Below are 16450 nucleotides of genomic sequence, written 5' to 3'. Positions count from 1 at the left end.
TTCAAACAAGTATGTCTGCTGAAAGAGAGAAGTGGCATATAGGTTGGGCATCCCTAATCTGAAAATCTGAAATCTGAAATGTCCCAAAATCCAAAACTTTTTGACCACTAACATGAAATCACAAGTGGAAAATTCCATATCTGACTTCATTTGACAGGTCAGTCGAAACAGTTTCAAAAAGAGGCTGAGAAGGGTAGTGGAGAGGTGGGGGGGGGGAAGGGGATGAAGAAGGTTGGTTAATGGGTACAAAAATACACTTAGATAAAAGGAATAAGTTCTAGTGTTTGGCAGCAGAATAGGGTGACTATATTTAACAATAATTTATAACATATTTCAAAATAGCTAGAAGAGAAGATTTGAAATGGTTCCAACACAAGGAAATGATAAATGTTTCAGGTGATGAATATCCCCATTACCGATCTGATCACTATACACTATATGCTTGTATCAAAATATCATATGTACCCCATAAATATGTACAACTATTATGTATCAATTAAAAAATAAAAACAAGTTAAAAGAAACAAACAAAAAAAAAGTTTCAAGAACAAAATTATTTAAAATATTGTATAAAACTATGTATATAAGTTACATATGAAATATAAATCAATTTCGTGTTCAGACTTGGGTCCTATCTCCAAGATAGCTCATTATATATATGTAAATATTCCAAAATGTTAAAAAATCTGAAATCTGAAACACTTCTGGTCCCAAGCATTTCAGATAAGAGATACTCAACCTGTACTGATGTATCACACATTAAGAGGAAAAAAGAGTGGATAATAAATATAAATAATGAAAACTGTAAAAAGATCACAAATCAAACTTTAAAGGCAACAAAGTTAAGTCAAGGTTTGCCATAAAATTTTAGGTATGTATTAATTATATTGGCTATATAAAGAATAATACATGCACGCAAGGTTCTGGAATAGGCTCCTAAAGGAGTTACTAGAGGAATTACCTCCAGACCAGGAGGAAGGAAGCCAGTTTCCAGTCCTGAATCGATCACTAGTCAGTAAAGTCATGCAATCATTCTAGCATTTCATTTCCTCAAAAGCAAGTTATTGAACATCAGATCTGTGCATTTCACTGCATGTAAATTTTACCTTAAAAAATTAAAATATGCTGTCAAAAATGGGAAATGAGTCATTAATCACAGCTATTTCATCTTTCTATTATATACAACTCATCCTGCAGTACCCTAATTAAGACATTTACTACATGTTAAAAAGTCTTTAGAATGATTCATCATTAATAAAACACAGATGTTATTGGACTAGTGACCTCATTGGTCTCCTCTAGCTCTAAAATTCTACCCGTCTGTTAATTTATACTTTACCTTACAAATGGTGTGATTACTAAATTTATATTAACTTATATCCATGAAAGAAAAAGCTAAAAGTCATTGCCTCAGTTGATACCAAACGACATTATCAAAAATGGCAGCATCTAGGCCGGGCGCGGTGGCTCATGCCTATAATCCTAGCACTCTGGGAGGCCGAGGTGGGCGGATCGTTTGAGCTCAGGAGTGCAAGGCCAGCCTGAGCAAGAGCAAGACCCTGTCTCTACTAAAAATAGAAAGAAATTATATGGACAACTAAAAAAAAAAAAAATATATATATATATAGATAGATAGATAGATAGATAAAATTACCCAGGCATGGTGGCGCATGCCTGTAATCCCAGCTACTCGGGAGGCTGAGACAGCAGGATCGCTTGAGCTCAGGAGTTCGAAGTTGTTGTGAGCTAGGCTGACGCCACGGCACTCTAGCCCGGGCAAGAGAGTGAGACTCTGTCTCAAAAAAAAAAAAAAAAAAAAAAAACAAGGCAGCATCTACTTCTACTTAGTCTATATTTCTAGCCCAACTAATCTGAAATCAACACCTTCAGGTATTTCAACTGTCCACTTTTACTCTCCACTACTTCCCTAAACCTTCAATGAATGATGTCAGGAAGAGATTTCTGTCACCTAAAAAAAAAACAAAAGTCAACTAGGGCAGAAGGAATAAGTAGAGGAGCATCATATGAAGCACCAACTCTAAGACAGGAGATCATTCAGATATATGTTTTTATTTTTTATTTATTTTTTTTTTTGAGACAAAGTCTCACTCTGTTGCCCTGAGTACAGTGCCATGGCGTCAGCCTAGCTCACAGCAACCTCAAACTCTTGGACTCAAGCGATCCTCCTGCCTCAGCCTCTCAAATAGCTGGGACTATAGGGGCGCGCCATGATGCCCGGCTAATTTTTCTATTTTTAGTAGAGATGCGGTCTCACTCTTGCTCAGGCTGGTCTCCAACTCCTCAGCTCAAGGGATCCTCCCACCTCGGCCTCCCAGAGTGCTAGGATTACAGGCGTGAGCTACCACATCCAGTCCAGATATATGTTTTTAAATGCTACTACTAGCACCCCAATTTAAAACCTTATATGGCCTTAGCACAAATATTAGGGCAAAACTCATATTTGTTGCAGACAGAATAAGGTATTTGTATTTCTTTAACCTAAGCTTTAATAGAACAATTTGCAGATTGTTCACCTTATAAAAAGAGAATTCTATTACATGTAAGAAAATTCATACCAATAAAACTTTAAAAACAAAATGTTATTTTAGCAAGAATATAGGTTATGAATTCATAAGAAGTGAGTACCATAGTTCATCCTTTTTCTCAACAAGCTCATGGGAAACTTGACACTCCCAGGCTACCATTTCTCACCATATTACTATCCTATCTGTGGAATGTGCCAACATATTTTGTTTTAATTTGTGGGGCTCACCTACATACATACAAGTTTCAATGTACCTACTGGATACATCAACAAAGAAATTGTAAAGATTAAATAGTTCCCACCAAAAATGGGCAAGGGCAGAGATGAATTTACTATACTTATTTATACCCTTTTGATTAAAAAAAAATCTTCCATTTAAAGTAAATTAGTTTTACATTAAACTTACTCTCAGGCCTGAAGAAATCTGAAACCCTCAGAACACATTAATTGGATAGTAAGAAAAGAATCAATGAGATGTTGACAATGAAGAAAAATAGTAACTAAAAATCTTTAAAATAATAAAGTAAAACATCATGGCCTTTGCCCAAAATAAATTCACATTAAGTGTCTCACATAATTTTCCACTATTCTTACCACTACCTACCAAGGAAAAACTAATCATTATGATTGAGATAAATATGGGACATAGAAGACAAAGTTTATGAAGAGTGAATTTTTATTTAAACTACTAGACAAAGATCAGGTATAATCATAATTCTCTAACAGAAATGTCCTCTTGTTTGCTACTACTAAAAAAAATTAATTAAAAGGCATATTCCCAATAGGGGGAATGCATGATGGTTTGCAATATGATTGTAAATATTTTTCAAATAATTTTTATCTGTACATTAGAAAATTAAAGGATTATGTAATTAATTTAACAAAATACACTAAAGCAGGTACTTGCAAGATCAGTGAGAGGTTAATCATTTCCAACTCATACATATTTGGGGAATACCAAGACAAAACTAAAGCAAATAGTTTTCTCTCAACTAAAAAGATCTTTATGTGTCCTGAATATTTTTCCTTAACAAATATACACTTCTTTTAATAAAGCATACTTTGAAAATTCCTAGTTAAAGATTATTTTAACTGGTCAACATGAGAAACTTAAAATAGCAAGTTATTTATACTCTTATTTATTTTTAGCAACTTCTCTGCTTTTGTTCCCAATTTCTCAATATATAAGTTTTCATCCAAAGGAAGAAAATATTCTTCCTACACTATACAAACTGCTATTACTAAATCTTAATCAAAATTGTTTCTGAAGTATTTAAGTGCCTTCTACTAGTAGTTTTAGGTTTCTTTCACCAAAGCAGTAAACACATTTCCTTGTCCAAAAAATTAATGTATCTATTATGAAAGCCTGTCTCCAACCAAGCATGGTGGCTCACCCCTATGATCCCAGCACTTTGTGAGGCCAAGGTGCAAGGATTGCTTGAGGCCAGGAGTTCAATACCAGCCTGAGCAACATAGCAAGACCCCATTTTCCACAAAAATAGAAAAATCAGCCAGGTGTGGTGGCATGTACCTGTAGTCTCAGCTACTGGAGAGACTGAGGCAGGAGGATGGCTTCAGCCTGGAAGTTTGAGGTTGCAGTGAGCTATAATAATGCCACTGCACTCTAGTCCAGGCAACAGACAAGAACCTGCCTCAAAGAAAGAAAGGAAAGAAAGAAAGGAAGAAAGGAAGATAAGAAAGCCTGATTGCTAGAACCCCCAGGATGCTGCCAATTCATGATTTGTGTTTAATCTAGGCCGGGCACTGTGGCTCACACCTGAAATCCTAGCACTTTGGGAAACCAATGAGGAAGAATCGCTTGAGGCCAGGAATTCAGGACCAGCCGGAGCTACCTAGTGAAACCTCTGTCTCTAGAAAAAACTAGAAAAATTATATGAGTGTGGTGGAGTGAGCCTGTAATTCCAACTACTCAGGAGGCTGAAGCAGGAGGATCACTTGAGCCAAGGACTTTGAAGTTGCAGTGAGCTATGATGACACCGCTACACTCTAGCCTAAGAGAGAGAGAGACCTCTCCCATCCCCCTTCCCCCAAAATGCTGGGTCCAGTGGCTCACATCTGTAAATCTAGCACTCTGCGAGGCTGGGACAGGAGGAATTCCTGAGGTCAGGAGTTCGAGACCAGCCTGAGCAACAGCCAGTCCCTGACTCCAGAAAAAATACAAAAAATTAGCCAGGTGTCATGGTGCATGCCTGTAGCCCCCACTACCTCAAGAGGCTGAGGCAGGAGGATTGCTTGGGCCCAGGAGTTTGAGGTTGCAATGAGCTATGATGACACCACTGCACTCTAGCCAGAATGACAGAACAAGACTGTCTCAAAAAGAAAAGAAAACCTAGACATATTCCCTTTTTTTTTGAGACAGAGTGTCACTCTGTTGCCTAGGCTAGAGTGCCATGGCATCAGCCTAGCTCACAGCAACCTCAAACTCCTGGGCTTAAGCGATCCTACTGCCTCAGTCTCCCGAGTAGCTGGGACTACAGGCATGCGCCACCATGCCCAGTTCATTTTTTCTATATATATTTTTAGTTGTCCATATAATTTCTTTCTATTTTTAGTAGAGACGGGGTCTCGCTCTTGCTCAGGCTGGTCTCAAACTCCTGACCTGGAGCGATCCACCCGCAATCCACCCGCCTTGGTCTCCCAGTGCTAGGATTACAGGCGTGAGCCACCATACCCAGCCAACATATTCCCTTTTTTTCAATCTAATGCAGGAGGCCATGGATACAATAAAATACGGGGTCCCTAATATAGTCAAATGGCCTATGATGACCTTATGTTAAAATAACTGTCCTTAAGGTCTTACAGTTCTTCTTGGGACCACACTTAGTCTCATCATTCCTTACTGCCAGGTACCCAAAGGACCCCAAAAGGCCCAAGCTTCTCACTATTACTCTACTCTCACCATGCCAGTCTTCCCTAGACAACGATCTTATATTCCACACCTCTCCTGATCATAGTCAGTACAGAGAAATTTAACTCTATATTCCCTTTTCTCTAAACCCTCACCTCTGTATGGTATCAGTAAGTCTATTTGATAGCTAATCTGTGATAATATTGCCAATAAAAGACAATAGTTTAAAGTTTCTCTTCCAGAGAATTTGTGATTTAAAACAGGATATTTTAGAAAGAATTGCATAAAACACTAGAGAGATACAAGTAAAGTTAGGCATTGGCAATTCTCAAATTATACCATATAGTCAACTACCTAGTCTACATATTTGTAATGTAGGGCCAATTACAATTTAGTACAGTTTAAATTAAAAATTAATGTACTCATATAACCACTAGTGAATATATGGCTGCCTTAGATACATGCCTCATGGCAAATGTCAAGTAAGTGGAAACTAAAGCTCTAATTGTACAGTTTCATGTCTGTTAAATCTCCTCATCCTCAAAGTAGAGCAAATAACCCCCTGTAGCCAATCCAGTTAAAATGGTCAGGTACTTCTTAACCTACCAAGAAAAATTACTTAGAGCACACCATACATGAAGTCCTCTCAGCACACTTGATAATTGTGACTTAAAGTGTTTTTTCTACTTTATACTTTCACAACAACTTGATAAATTAGAAATATAATTAGATATTGCTTTTTTCAAATTCTAATCCAAAGCATAGTCTCCTATGACTGAGATAAATACCATTTTACTCAACTGACAATTCTATAGTTACGAATGTAGTACATTCTTTCTGAACAACAGGACCAAGTTTAACCAGCATTAGATGGATTCTGTTACATAATAATCTCATGAAGAAACCACTTGACCAGAAATCACAAACTTGAAATCAGCTAAATGTGTTTGGGAAAAATAAAACCTCCCCAATTTTTAACATCTTAACAATGGAAAAAGAATAACATTACTAGCTCAAATGAAATGCCAAAGAGACACTATATAGAATGGAATATTGTAAAACATACCAATCCTATTTGGTATTCCTATGCAACCCTATTTGGATTTTCTATATAGCTATACATCTATAAGGGTTAAAGGTTACACCACCAAAAGCTTTCAAGTTTTGATTCTTCCCTGCAAGATCTGAGAAAAAAATAAAAATTTAAAAAAGAGTGCAGGTACTAAATGAATGTAATATCAGAAAATTTGGGAGAACTCTTGAAAACATAGTCTACAATGCTCATTCAGCTAACTGCAAACCAAATTTTATTAAAAACATTAATGCTATAAAATATCTGAAAAGGTCATTAAAATACAAAGCCTACACCAGATCAACATTTTAGATCCCTTTAAGCCATATATTTGGCCCCATTTTTTAAACAAATTGACTAAGCAACTAGTTAACATACCTGTACCTCCACTTCCCACCTCTATTGGTCCTAGAAAAGAAATATGAAGTTCAACTCAATCCTAAAAGACTGCTTCACATAAGAGCTACATTTTGCCTTGACTTTCTTTATGACCTTGGGCAAAGTCTATCAAATGAGGACTATTATAGTGATGTTTGTGCGTTCCTGTTTACTTCTGAAATTTAATCCTAATATACTAACAGCAGTGAAGTTTTCTAAGTTGGACCTACAAAGCTGAAAGCTTTTGAGTTATAAATATCAACTGATATGCACCACTTTTTAACATTTTAATTTGGTTAGTGGAAAAAAGACAACCACAAAGGCCCCAAATTCAACACAATTGAAAAACAAATTCTAAAAAATACCAACAACCTTATTAATTCTCTTTATGGACAACTGCTCTTCATGTTAAAAAAAAAAAAAAAGAAAGAAAGAAAGAAAAGAAAAGAAAAAAACTAGCTTTAACTTGCCATAATCCTGCTTTTATAAGGGTAACAGCTGGATCACCAACGAAAATTTACAACCTGGCAAAGACTGGGGAGACGGAATATAAAGCAATCTACAATCTGAAAATTACACAGATAAATCTATCATTTCAAGTCACTAATTTGTATATCCACGTTAGACAGTAATCTTGGTACTGCTTTACTAGCATTAGAAAGATAAATCCCTGCCTCGGAGGAACATCTACTAAGTACTTTTCATTTCAGGATCTCAGGGAATTTTACGAGCAGTATCTCTTTAGGCTTCCCTGAGGTACTCTAAAGTACTTAACATCATTCACACATCCAGTCACCACTAGGGTGAGAAGTAAATAAATGCGATTTACTTATCCAATTATTTATCACATAATTCTGGTCAAGAATGAAAAAGTAAACACCCATACAAGTACTTAATATCCAAAGAAAGCATAGAATATTAAGGATAATAAGATTCACTCTTCATTAACCACTATGGAAACCAGAGGCCTTCCACATGGGCTATTCTTCACTGCCACTCTTGATTTGAAAAAGTAACAATGTCAACTCGACATTTTAACGGTACAAAAGATAAACAGAACTTAGTGAAATCCCTTCTCCCAGATTCTCAAAAGGTGTTTATAAGAACTGAGATAGAGCAACGCCCCCCTGAAAGCACCCTACTAGAAAGAATGAAATACCAAATACATCAAGTGAGCCAAGAAGGTTAGAAAACCTGATCTTCTAACTTAAGTACCCAGAGGGACCACAGGGTTGGGGACTAGGAACGTGAGATCAGAGTGGGGGTGGGCAGCAAAGTGAAATCTAACCCCAGAAATCACAACGCAGGCCGCAGCCTAAGAGCTGAAGCTGGCGGGAAGTGAGCTCCCCTTTGGTTCCCAGGAGAAAGTCCAGAGAAGAGTGGCTCCACACAGTGGACGTACGAGGCGCCAATAGAACATGCCTACCAAGGCGCTGGAGCCGCTGGAGGACCGGGTTGAGAAGGGGAGGAGATCCCGGCAGACGGCCCTGGAAGAGGAGGAGGACTAAAATTGGGAGCAGCAGCAACGTCTGGACGAAGAGGATTACCTAACTGTGACGACAGAGAAGTGTCCTCAGGCTCCGGCGATGGTCCCGACTGCGCAATGTGTGGTGTCTTTCCCGCTTAGCCCGCAGCAGCAACAGAACCAGCTCCTTCAGCCAGTCGCCATTTCCCGCCTACCGACCTGCTGCACCGCACGGGCAGGGACCCGGATGGAAAGCGGCCTCTCCGCGCAGGCGCCCTGCCTTTCTCCTCCCCCTCCCACCACAATTCCGCGAGGTGGGAGGGAAGGAATGCGGGCAGTCACAGAGGCAACAACAACAACAAAAAAAAAACACTTTTACTTCCGTGAACAGCGTTGAAGTTCCTTACGCCGGAAGAAACTCCCGAGTTTGAATTCCTGACAGAAAGAGAACACAGGGCCGTAGGACCACATGAAATAAGAAAGGACAAAACCTAACCGGAACGCAAGGGCCTGGGGGGGATATTTGTACTTCAGGGGCCTCCGTAGCCGGCTGTGTAGTGGTCGCAGGGGGAGTAGGGAGTAAAGCCTTAGGAGTGGAGAGGCGGGGACCCGAAGGACGGTTTTTCCTCCCGCTGCTAACGGAACTGCTTAGGCCGAGCTGGGAGGGGGAGCGCGCCCTCGCCCCGGAGGCGAGGCTTAGGAACGCGTCGCACTTCCTGGCTGCCAGGGTTTAGTAACGTGGGCGAGCCAGATGGGTGGAGCCGAGGGGACGGGGTGGGACTAACGGCTTGGCGCGCTGGAGGAGGTAGTTGGTGGGGAAGGCTGGCCGAAGCCGGGGGCATCACGCAAGCCTTTCCTGGGATTTCAGTGGCTCCTGAAAGTCCTCTTTCCAGCTCGCTGCCTAGAGAGCATAGCTGTCGCTCTTGGATCAGTCATACAAATTCACACCCTTCGATTCCACGCAGGGTCGGAGGTAGTTCTGCAGGTTGAGAATTCGGATCTTTCAGACAAATGGGCTCCCACCTGCAAGCTTAGTTCAAAAGACAGCTCCACAAAATGAAAATGTATCAATCCAGAGCAACCAGTCCCAGTGGAGTATCAGAAAACCAAGCCTAGTGGTTGGCAGAGCATTGTCTTTTAACTAAAACTCTAAGCAACTTTCACTATTCAATCAAGACATAACTCATTGAAAAAATATTAGGTGCGAGGGATACAATAGTGAACGAGGCAGACTTGGACACTGTCTCCCAAACTTCACAGTCTATTGAAGTGCTCACACAAGTAATTTAAATACGATGTGATAAAGTGACTACAAGGGGTGGAATGATAGGCATTGGAGGACACGAGGGTGCTGGTGAGGGTGTCTAGGATGGCTTTCATAAGATGGATGACATCAAAGTCAAACACAAGCAAAGAGTGTCTAGATAAAGGAAACAACAAACGAAAAAGTCCAAAGATGAGATTGTGTTGAGCCATTGGAGAAGTAGTTCTGTGCACCAGGGAAAGAGGATTTGGGGGATAAAGGGGGTAGATGGAAAGATATGAGGCTGAGAGGTAAGCACAAATAACATAACCTTGTGAATCTGATTGATTGTTTCAAAGCGTGGAGCACCTAAGTGGGTTGTCTTCTGAAAACCTTATATACAACAGATCCTGTCAGAGCTCAGAGTTCATTTGCACCCTAAATCTTTCATAGTACAAAAATGCTTTGAATGTGACATTTATTGAGAGATGGTGGTATACACAGCACATAACTAGTTATAGTCCACAAAATAATACATTCCTGAAAAGCTAAATGGAAATCAACAGATAATTATTCATTATCCAATGTGTATCAGGGAAAGCAGTAAGCTAAATAATTACCCCCATTATTACTAAAGTTATTTTAAATGAAATAAAATTAAAAATATTTCTAGGAAAAAGTTTCAAGAAGTAGTTATTTCAAACCTTCATGCTTCTAAAACTTAACTAAAATATGCCATTTACAAAATATTTTTATATGCATTTTGATTCTCCCAACAACCTTGGGAGGTAGGTAGAATAGGTGGTGTTTGTTCATATGCATACCCTTGAAGACACTGAAATTTAAAAAAAGATAAAAGAAAAAAAGAAAAACAGATGCCTTATTGGAAGACACAATCAGCTAGTATATACAATCAGGTCTCAAGCCTCCATCTGCTCATTACACCACCTCCTCTGGCAATGTTGTTATCATTGTTAGCTTTGTTACATTTAGAAATGTTGCTGGTAGTAAGACTAAATCCTTGTGCAATTTATTTAACATTTTAACACCATTTTTTCACAAAGGATAATTATTGCATTCTGTTTTTCACCTTAACTATCATTTATAGCCCATGATCTTTTTCTACTAGTCTCTTTTCTGCAGTATCTAAGTGAATTGTTGTGAAGCTCAAATTAGATTATGAAAGCACTTAGCAAGGTGCTTCCCTTGCTCCTTAAATGGTGGTTGTTAGTGTCTTTAAGTTTCAGTAACTTTTGTTAGGGTGGAAACTTACTAGGTGTTCATGGAGGGTTGGAGAAAGAATTCTCACACAGTTTAGGATAGAAAGAAGTATAAAGCTTATTTATTTTCCTGAGAAAGAGAGAGAGAAGGAAGGAGTGGCCATGGCACATAGAGAAAGGAGTGAAAATACCAGGCCTTTGAGGAAATGCTGCTGGTGTTTTAAAGGGTAAAGATGGCTTTTTTCTCTGCTTTAGCAGACTGATAACAGGAACAGCTGCAGAGCAGTGGTGTTTGCTTTTGCTATTTTCCCCCCCTTTTTTCTGTGAAGCCAGTTTATCGGAGTCCTTGAAATGTGTTTCTTGCAGGAACTGAGGCAGAGAGTTGGAGCAGGGAATTCACACCCCTACTGTCTGCTTAAGGCTTTTCAAGCCTGAGAAAAATGAAGTCTTAGAGATAATGAGTTAGACCACAGGTGTTTTAATTAAACAAAACAAAGGGGGTAGTTGTAAGGTTTTTTCTTTTTTTTTCCAAAGGGGCAATTATGTGCTGTGAGTTTATTTTCCTTACTTTCTGTTTGATAGTTTATTTTCCTCTGTTACATAGGTCATTAGTAAGACCACCTTTTCAACCTTATCCAAAATTTCAGAATAAAATAAAGACCTAAAAATATGAACTTTTAAAAACTGGAAAGTACATTTAGATGCAAATCGGTGGCCATGGGAAAAATATGATGCAAAAAAAACCCCAAAAACTAGTAGCAGGTATTTTTGCATGCTTTTTTTTCATTTTTCTTTTCTTCTTCTTTTTTTAAGAGTTGAAGCCTCACTATGTTGCCCAGGCTAGACTTACTCTCTTGGGCCCAAGCAATCCTCTCACCTCAGCCTCCCAAGTAGCTGGGACTACATGTACACACCACTGCACCTATCTTGCATGTTCAATTTAAACTATTTAAAACTACTGCTGTATGAAAACACTAATGAAATAGAATGTTCATTAAATAATGTAGTAGTCTCTCAGATCTCCAATAGTCTTTCAGTAGGTCCCTAATTCCAGAGTATATGGAATATATTTACCATTTATCTGAAATATAAGGTATATGTACGTCACAATCTATTCTTATATTAATATTTTCTCTCTAGGATGTATATGTTTTTATCACTCTCTTATGGCAACTCACTAAGGCAGCAAAATTCATATTAAATATTGTAAAATCATATATTTTCAAAAATATATCAAAACTGTCATTTTGCTCCAATATTGCACTTATTGATGGCAATGGTCATCTGAAAATTTATATAGTCAAAACTAAACTCTTAATTTTCTCTCAGACCTGCTTCTCCCTTAGTGTTCTTCACCTTACTGAATGCAATTTTTCCTTCTCATACCCCAAGGTCCAGTTGGAAAGTATAATAAACTAAACTTTCAAAATATATGGTCCGTCTAACCTCTTCTCATCACCTCAGCTACATCCCTAGCTCAAGAACCATCATCTTTCACTATACTGTAACAACTTTTATAGTCTTTTTGCTTCATTCTTGAACCCCTTTAATCTTTTCAACATAGCAGCCAGTGATGATTTTAAATTTTTAAAATTTTCCATCACCCCCATAAATCTAAAGTCTTCACTAAGGCATGGAAAGCTCTTCATTAGCTGACTGACTCTTGGCTACCTCACTGACCACATTGCCTACCTCTTTCTTGTTGTACTCTACTCATACTGGCCAACTAACTGTTGTTTGAGAAAATGCATTCCTGCAGCGAAGACTTTGTATTTGTTGTTTCCTCTGCCTCTAATTCTCTTCCCTTAGACCTGTGCTACTCAATAGCCAGTAGCCACTAGCCACATATGGCCTCTGAGCACTGGAAAGGTGGCTAGTGTGACAGAGGAACTTAACTTTAAATTTTACTTAATTTTAATTAAATTTAAAAATTAATACTTACTTCAGTGACTGCCTGATGGATACAAGGTTCCCCTTTGAGGTGTTAAAAAAGTTCTGGAACTAGATAGTGATGATACTTGTACAACATTGTGAATGTACTTAATGCCACTCAATTGTATGCTTTATATATATATATGTACAATAGTGAATTTTATGTATATCTTACTACAGTAAAAATAAAATTGCACCTTGGAATTTACCCAAATGAGTTGAAAACATGTTCACACAAAAACCTGCACATGAATGTTTATAGCAGCTTTATTCATAATTACCATAACTTGGAACAACGAAAATGTCCTTTGGAATGGATAAACTGTGATAGAGTCATACAATGGAGTATTATTCAACTAAAAAGATATGAGCTATCAAGTCATGAAAAGTCATGGGGGAATGTTAAATGCATATTACTAAGTGAAAGAAGCCAACCTGAAAAGGCTGCATACTGTATGATTCCAACTGTATGACATTCTAGATATAGAGACAGTAAAAACATCAGTGGTGACCAGGGATTTAGGGGTAAGGAAGGAGGAATAGGTGGAACACAAGGGATTTTTAGGACTGTGAAACTATTCTACATGGTACTATAATGGTAGGGACATGTCATTACACATTTGTCCAAAGCCATAGAATGTAACACAAATAATAAATCTTCACATGAACTATGGACTTTGGTTGTGATGTCTCAGTGTTGGTTCATCAACTGTAACATTCTACATTAGTGCAGAATGTTGATGGTGAGTGAGGCTCTGTATATGTGTGTAGGAAGGGGGTATGTGGGAACTCTGTGTTTTGTGCTCAATTTTACTTTGAATGGAAAACTGCCCTAAAAAGTAGTCTGTTGAGGCCACATGTGGTGGCTTATGCCTGTAATCCTAGCACATTGGGAGGCTGAGGTGGAAGGACTGCTTGAGGCCAGGAGCTGGAAACCAGCCTGAGCAAGAGCAACACTCCATCTCTACCAAAAATAGGAAAATTTAGCCAGTGTGGTGGCACACACCTACAGTCCCAGCTACTCAGGAGGCTAAAGCAGGAGAATCGCTTGAGCCCAGAAGTTTGAGATTGCAGTGAGCTATGATCATGCCACTGCACTCCAGCCTGGGTAGCAAAGCAAGACACTGTCTCAAAAAAAAAAAAAAGTAGCTGAAACAATGATCATTGTTCTGCCATGATGGAATCTTGTGGTGAGGAGTGGGATGGACAGCATCTTAAGGGGCTGTTCATTAATTTTGACAAATGGAATCCCAAATCGATGTTTCTGGGTCTCTCAACATTTCAACCCTGTATTTCCAAATACTTATACAATGACTCCATTTGTACGTTTTCAAGTTCATTTCTCTGCCATCTCCAATCTGTTATTAAACTCGTCTGATTTTTCATTGGAGTTATTGTACTTTGCAGTTCTCGAATTCCATTAAGTTTTTTATAATTTCCATGTCCCGAGATTCCCTATCTGTTCACTCATTAACATATTTTCATTTAATTCTTTGAACATTTTATAATAGCTGCCTTAAGAAACAAACAATAAAAAGGTCCATCTCAATTTCTTAAAACTATGGATCACATTTTATTGTTTATATGTCTAGTTATTTTTAACTGAACACTGGAAATTGTAAATCATATATTGTAGAGATTCTGGAATCTGTTATCTTCTCTGAAAACTGATGATTCTTTTTTTAGTGGCATTTCAGTCACTGAGTGCTCACCTAAACTTATAGATGCTTTGTGTTGTACTTTGCTAGTTCATAGCTGCAGAAGGCCTAGAGTTTTGCAACATGCTTGCTTCCGCAGCACATATGTGAAAATAGGGGCCGGGCGCAGTGGCTCACACCTATAATCCTAGCACTGTGGGAGGCCGAGGTGGGAGGATTGCTTGAGCTCAGGAGTTCAAGACCAGCCTGAGCAAGAGCAAGACCCCATCTCTACTAAAAATAGAAAGAAATTAGACAAACAACTAAAAATAGAAAAAAAAAATTAGCTGGGCATGGTGGCACATGCCTGTAGTCCCAGCTACCCAGGAGGCTGAGGCAGGAGGATTGCTTGAGCCCACGAGTTTGAGGTTGCCATGAGCTAGGATGATGCCACGGCACCCTAGCCCAGGCAACAAAATGAGATTCTGTCTCATTAAAAAAACAAAATAGGAATGATACAGAGAAGATTAGCATGGCCCCTGCACAAGGATGACACGAAAATTCGTGAAGTGTTCCATATTTTTGGTTCCAGTTTCTAATGTTCCTGGGTGGGGAAACTGAGGCTGGGCAGGGGAAGCGACTCTTCCAGTTTTACACCCTTATCTCCAACTTCTATCCAAAAAAAAAGTTTTGCAAGTCCTAATTTGACAAGACTCAATCCTTAATCTCCATAATGTTTCCCATGCCAATCTTTTTTTCTTTGAAGACTTTTTTTAAAGACAAAGCCTACCTCTGTCGCCTGGGTAGAGTGCAATGGCACCATCATAGCTCACTGCAACCTGAAACTCCTGGGCTCAAGTGACCCTCTTGCCTCAGCCTCCCTAGTAGCTGGGACTGCAGGTGTGCGCCACAACGCCCGACTCATTTTTCTATTTTTAGTAGAGATGGATCTTATCTTGCTCAGGCTGGTCTTGAACTGTGCAGCTCAAGCAAACTTCTGACCTCGGCCTCCCACAGTGCTAGGATGAAAGGTGTGAGCCATCCCGTCCAGCCTGCCCTGCCAATCATGTCAAGAATTGATTTTAGGCTTTGTTGGGGAAGTCTAGAGTAGGTTTTACCATATGGCATGGTCTTTACTCCTAAGGTGCAGCCTTTTGAGTGTTCCAGCTGCTGCCACAATTATTAAAGAGATCTCCACTTTGGCAATCCCAGAAATCCAATGCCCTTTTGCACCAACACTTCTTGACGTCTGATATCTCTATTCTGTTCTCAACCCTGTAGCAACTACTATCTGGTAAGCATCAGGTGGTCTTGTTCTGAGGAGGGACGGCCCGGCCCTCAGCCATGGACTCTTTTGGGGCCACTTATATGAACAGCTCCCTCTTCTCTCGTGCCCCATCCCATAGATTCCAAATGTTTCAGTTGCTCCTCACTACGATCTCTGTCTTCTCAGCTAGGTAAAACCACTATGGTCTTCTCTGATTTCAGCCTGTTTACACCACAGGAAGCTGGGTTACTGGGGGGGCTCATTATTAAGTTTCCCTTCTCTCAGAGATGGTAGTCTTGTGCTGGCTGAAAATAGTTGCCTAATATATCTTGTCTAGTTTTATATTATAGTTGCTACTAATCCAAGAGTGCTAGTCAAGTTACACTACTTGGAGGTGGGGGGGGTGAAGCACGGGGAATGGGGAGGACTTGGGGAAAGAGTCTTGCTCTGTTGCCCAGGCTAAAGTGCAATGGGGATACCATAGCTCGCAGCAGCCTCCAACGCCTGGGCTCAAGCAATCTTCCTGCCTTAGCCTCTGAGGACTGTAAGTGCGTGCCATCAAGCCTGGCTAATTAAAAAAATTTTTTTTTCTTTAGAGATGGGGGCCGGGCGTGGTGGCTCACGCCTGTAATCCTAGCCCTCTGGGAGGCCGAGGCGGGTGGATCGCTCCAGGTCAGGAGTTCGAGACCAGCCTGAGCGAGACCCCGTCTCTACTAAAAATAGAAATAAAAATTATCTGGCCAACTAAAAATATATATAGAAAAAATTAGCCGGGCATGGTGGCTCATGCCTGTAGTCCCAGCTACTCGGGAGGCTGAGGCA

General features: G+C 39.5%; 1 protein-coding gene and 1 non-coding gene across 3 annotated transcripts in view; one reads left to right on the top strand and one right to left on the bottom strand.

Moving 5' to 3' along the window:
• The window catches only part of CTDSPL2 (CTD small phosphatase like 2), a 92606-nt gene extending 83578 nt beyond the window's left edge, over nucleotides 1–9028 (bottom strand). The window contains exon 1 of one of the 2 annotated variants that reach the window (XM_045528056.1): nucleotides 8412–9028. The gene's annotated coding sequence lies outside the window, so the exon portion shown is untranslated. The remainder of the gene's footprint in view (nucleotides 1–8411) is intronic. The other variant, XM_045528047.1, reaches the window with a different exon arrangement.
• Nucleotides 9029–14839: 5811 nt separating this feature from the next.
• LOC123631105 lies at nucleotides 14840–14945 on the top strand. Its single transcript, XR_006732980.1, has one exon. It is a non-coding gene; the product is annotated as a U6 spliceosomal RNA (small nuclear RNA).
• The last annotated feature ends 1505 nt before the right edge of the window (nucleotides 14946–16450 follow it).

The sequence above is a fragment of the Lemur catta genome, chromosome 1 (assembly GCF_020740605.2).
Source record: "Lemur catta isolate mLemCat1 chromosome 1, mLemCat1.pri, whole genome shotgun sequence".
NCBI classification, from domain to species: domain Eukaryota; kingdom Metazoa; phylum Chordata; class Mammalia; order Primates; family Lemuridae; genus Lemur; species Lemur catta.
Note: the sequence above shows the minus strand (reverse complement) of the source record. Positions and strands in the feature narration are given on the sequence as shown.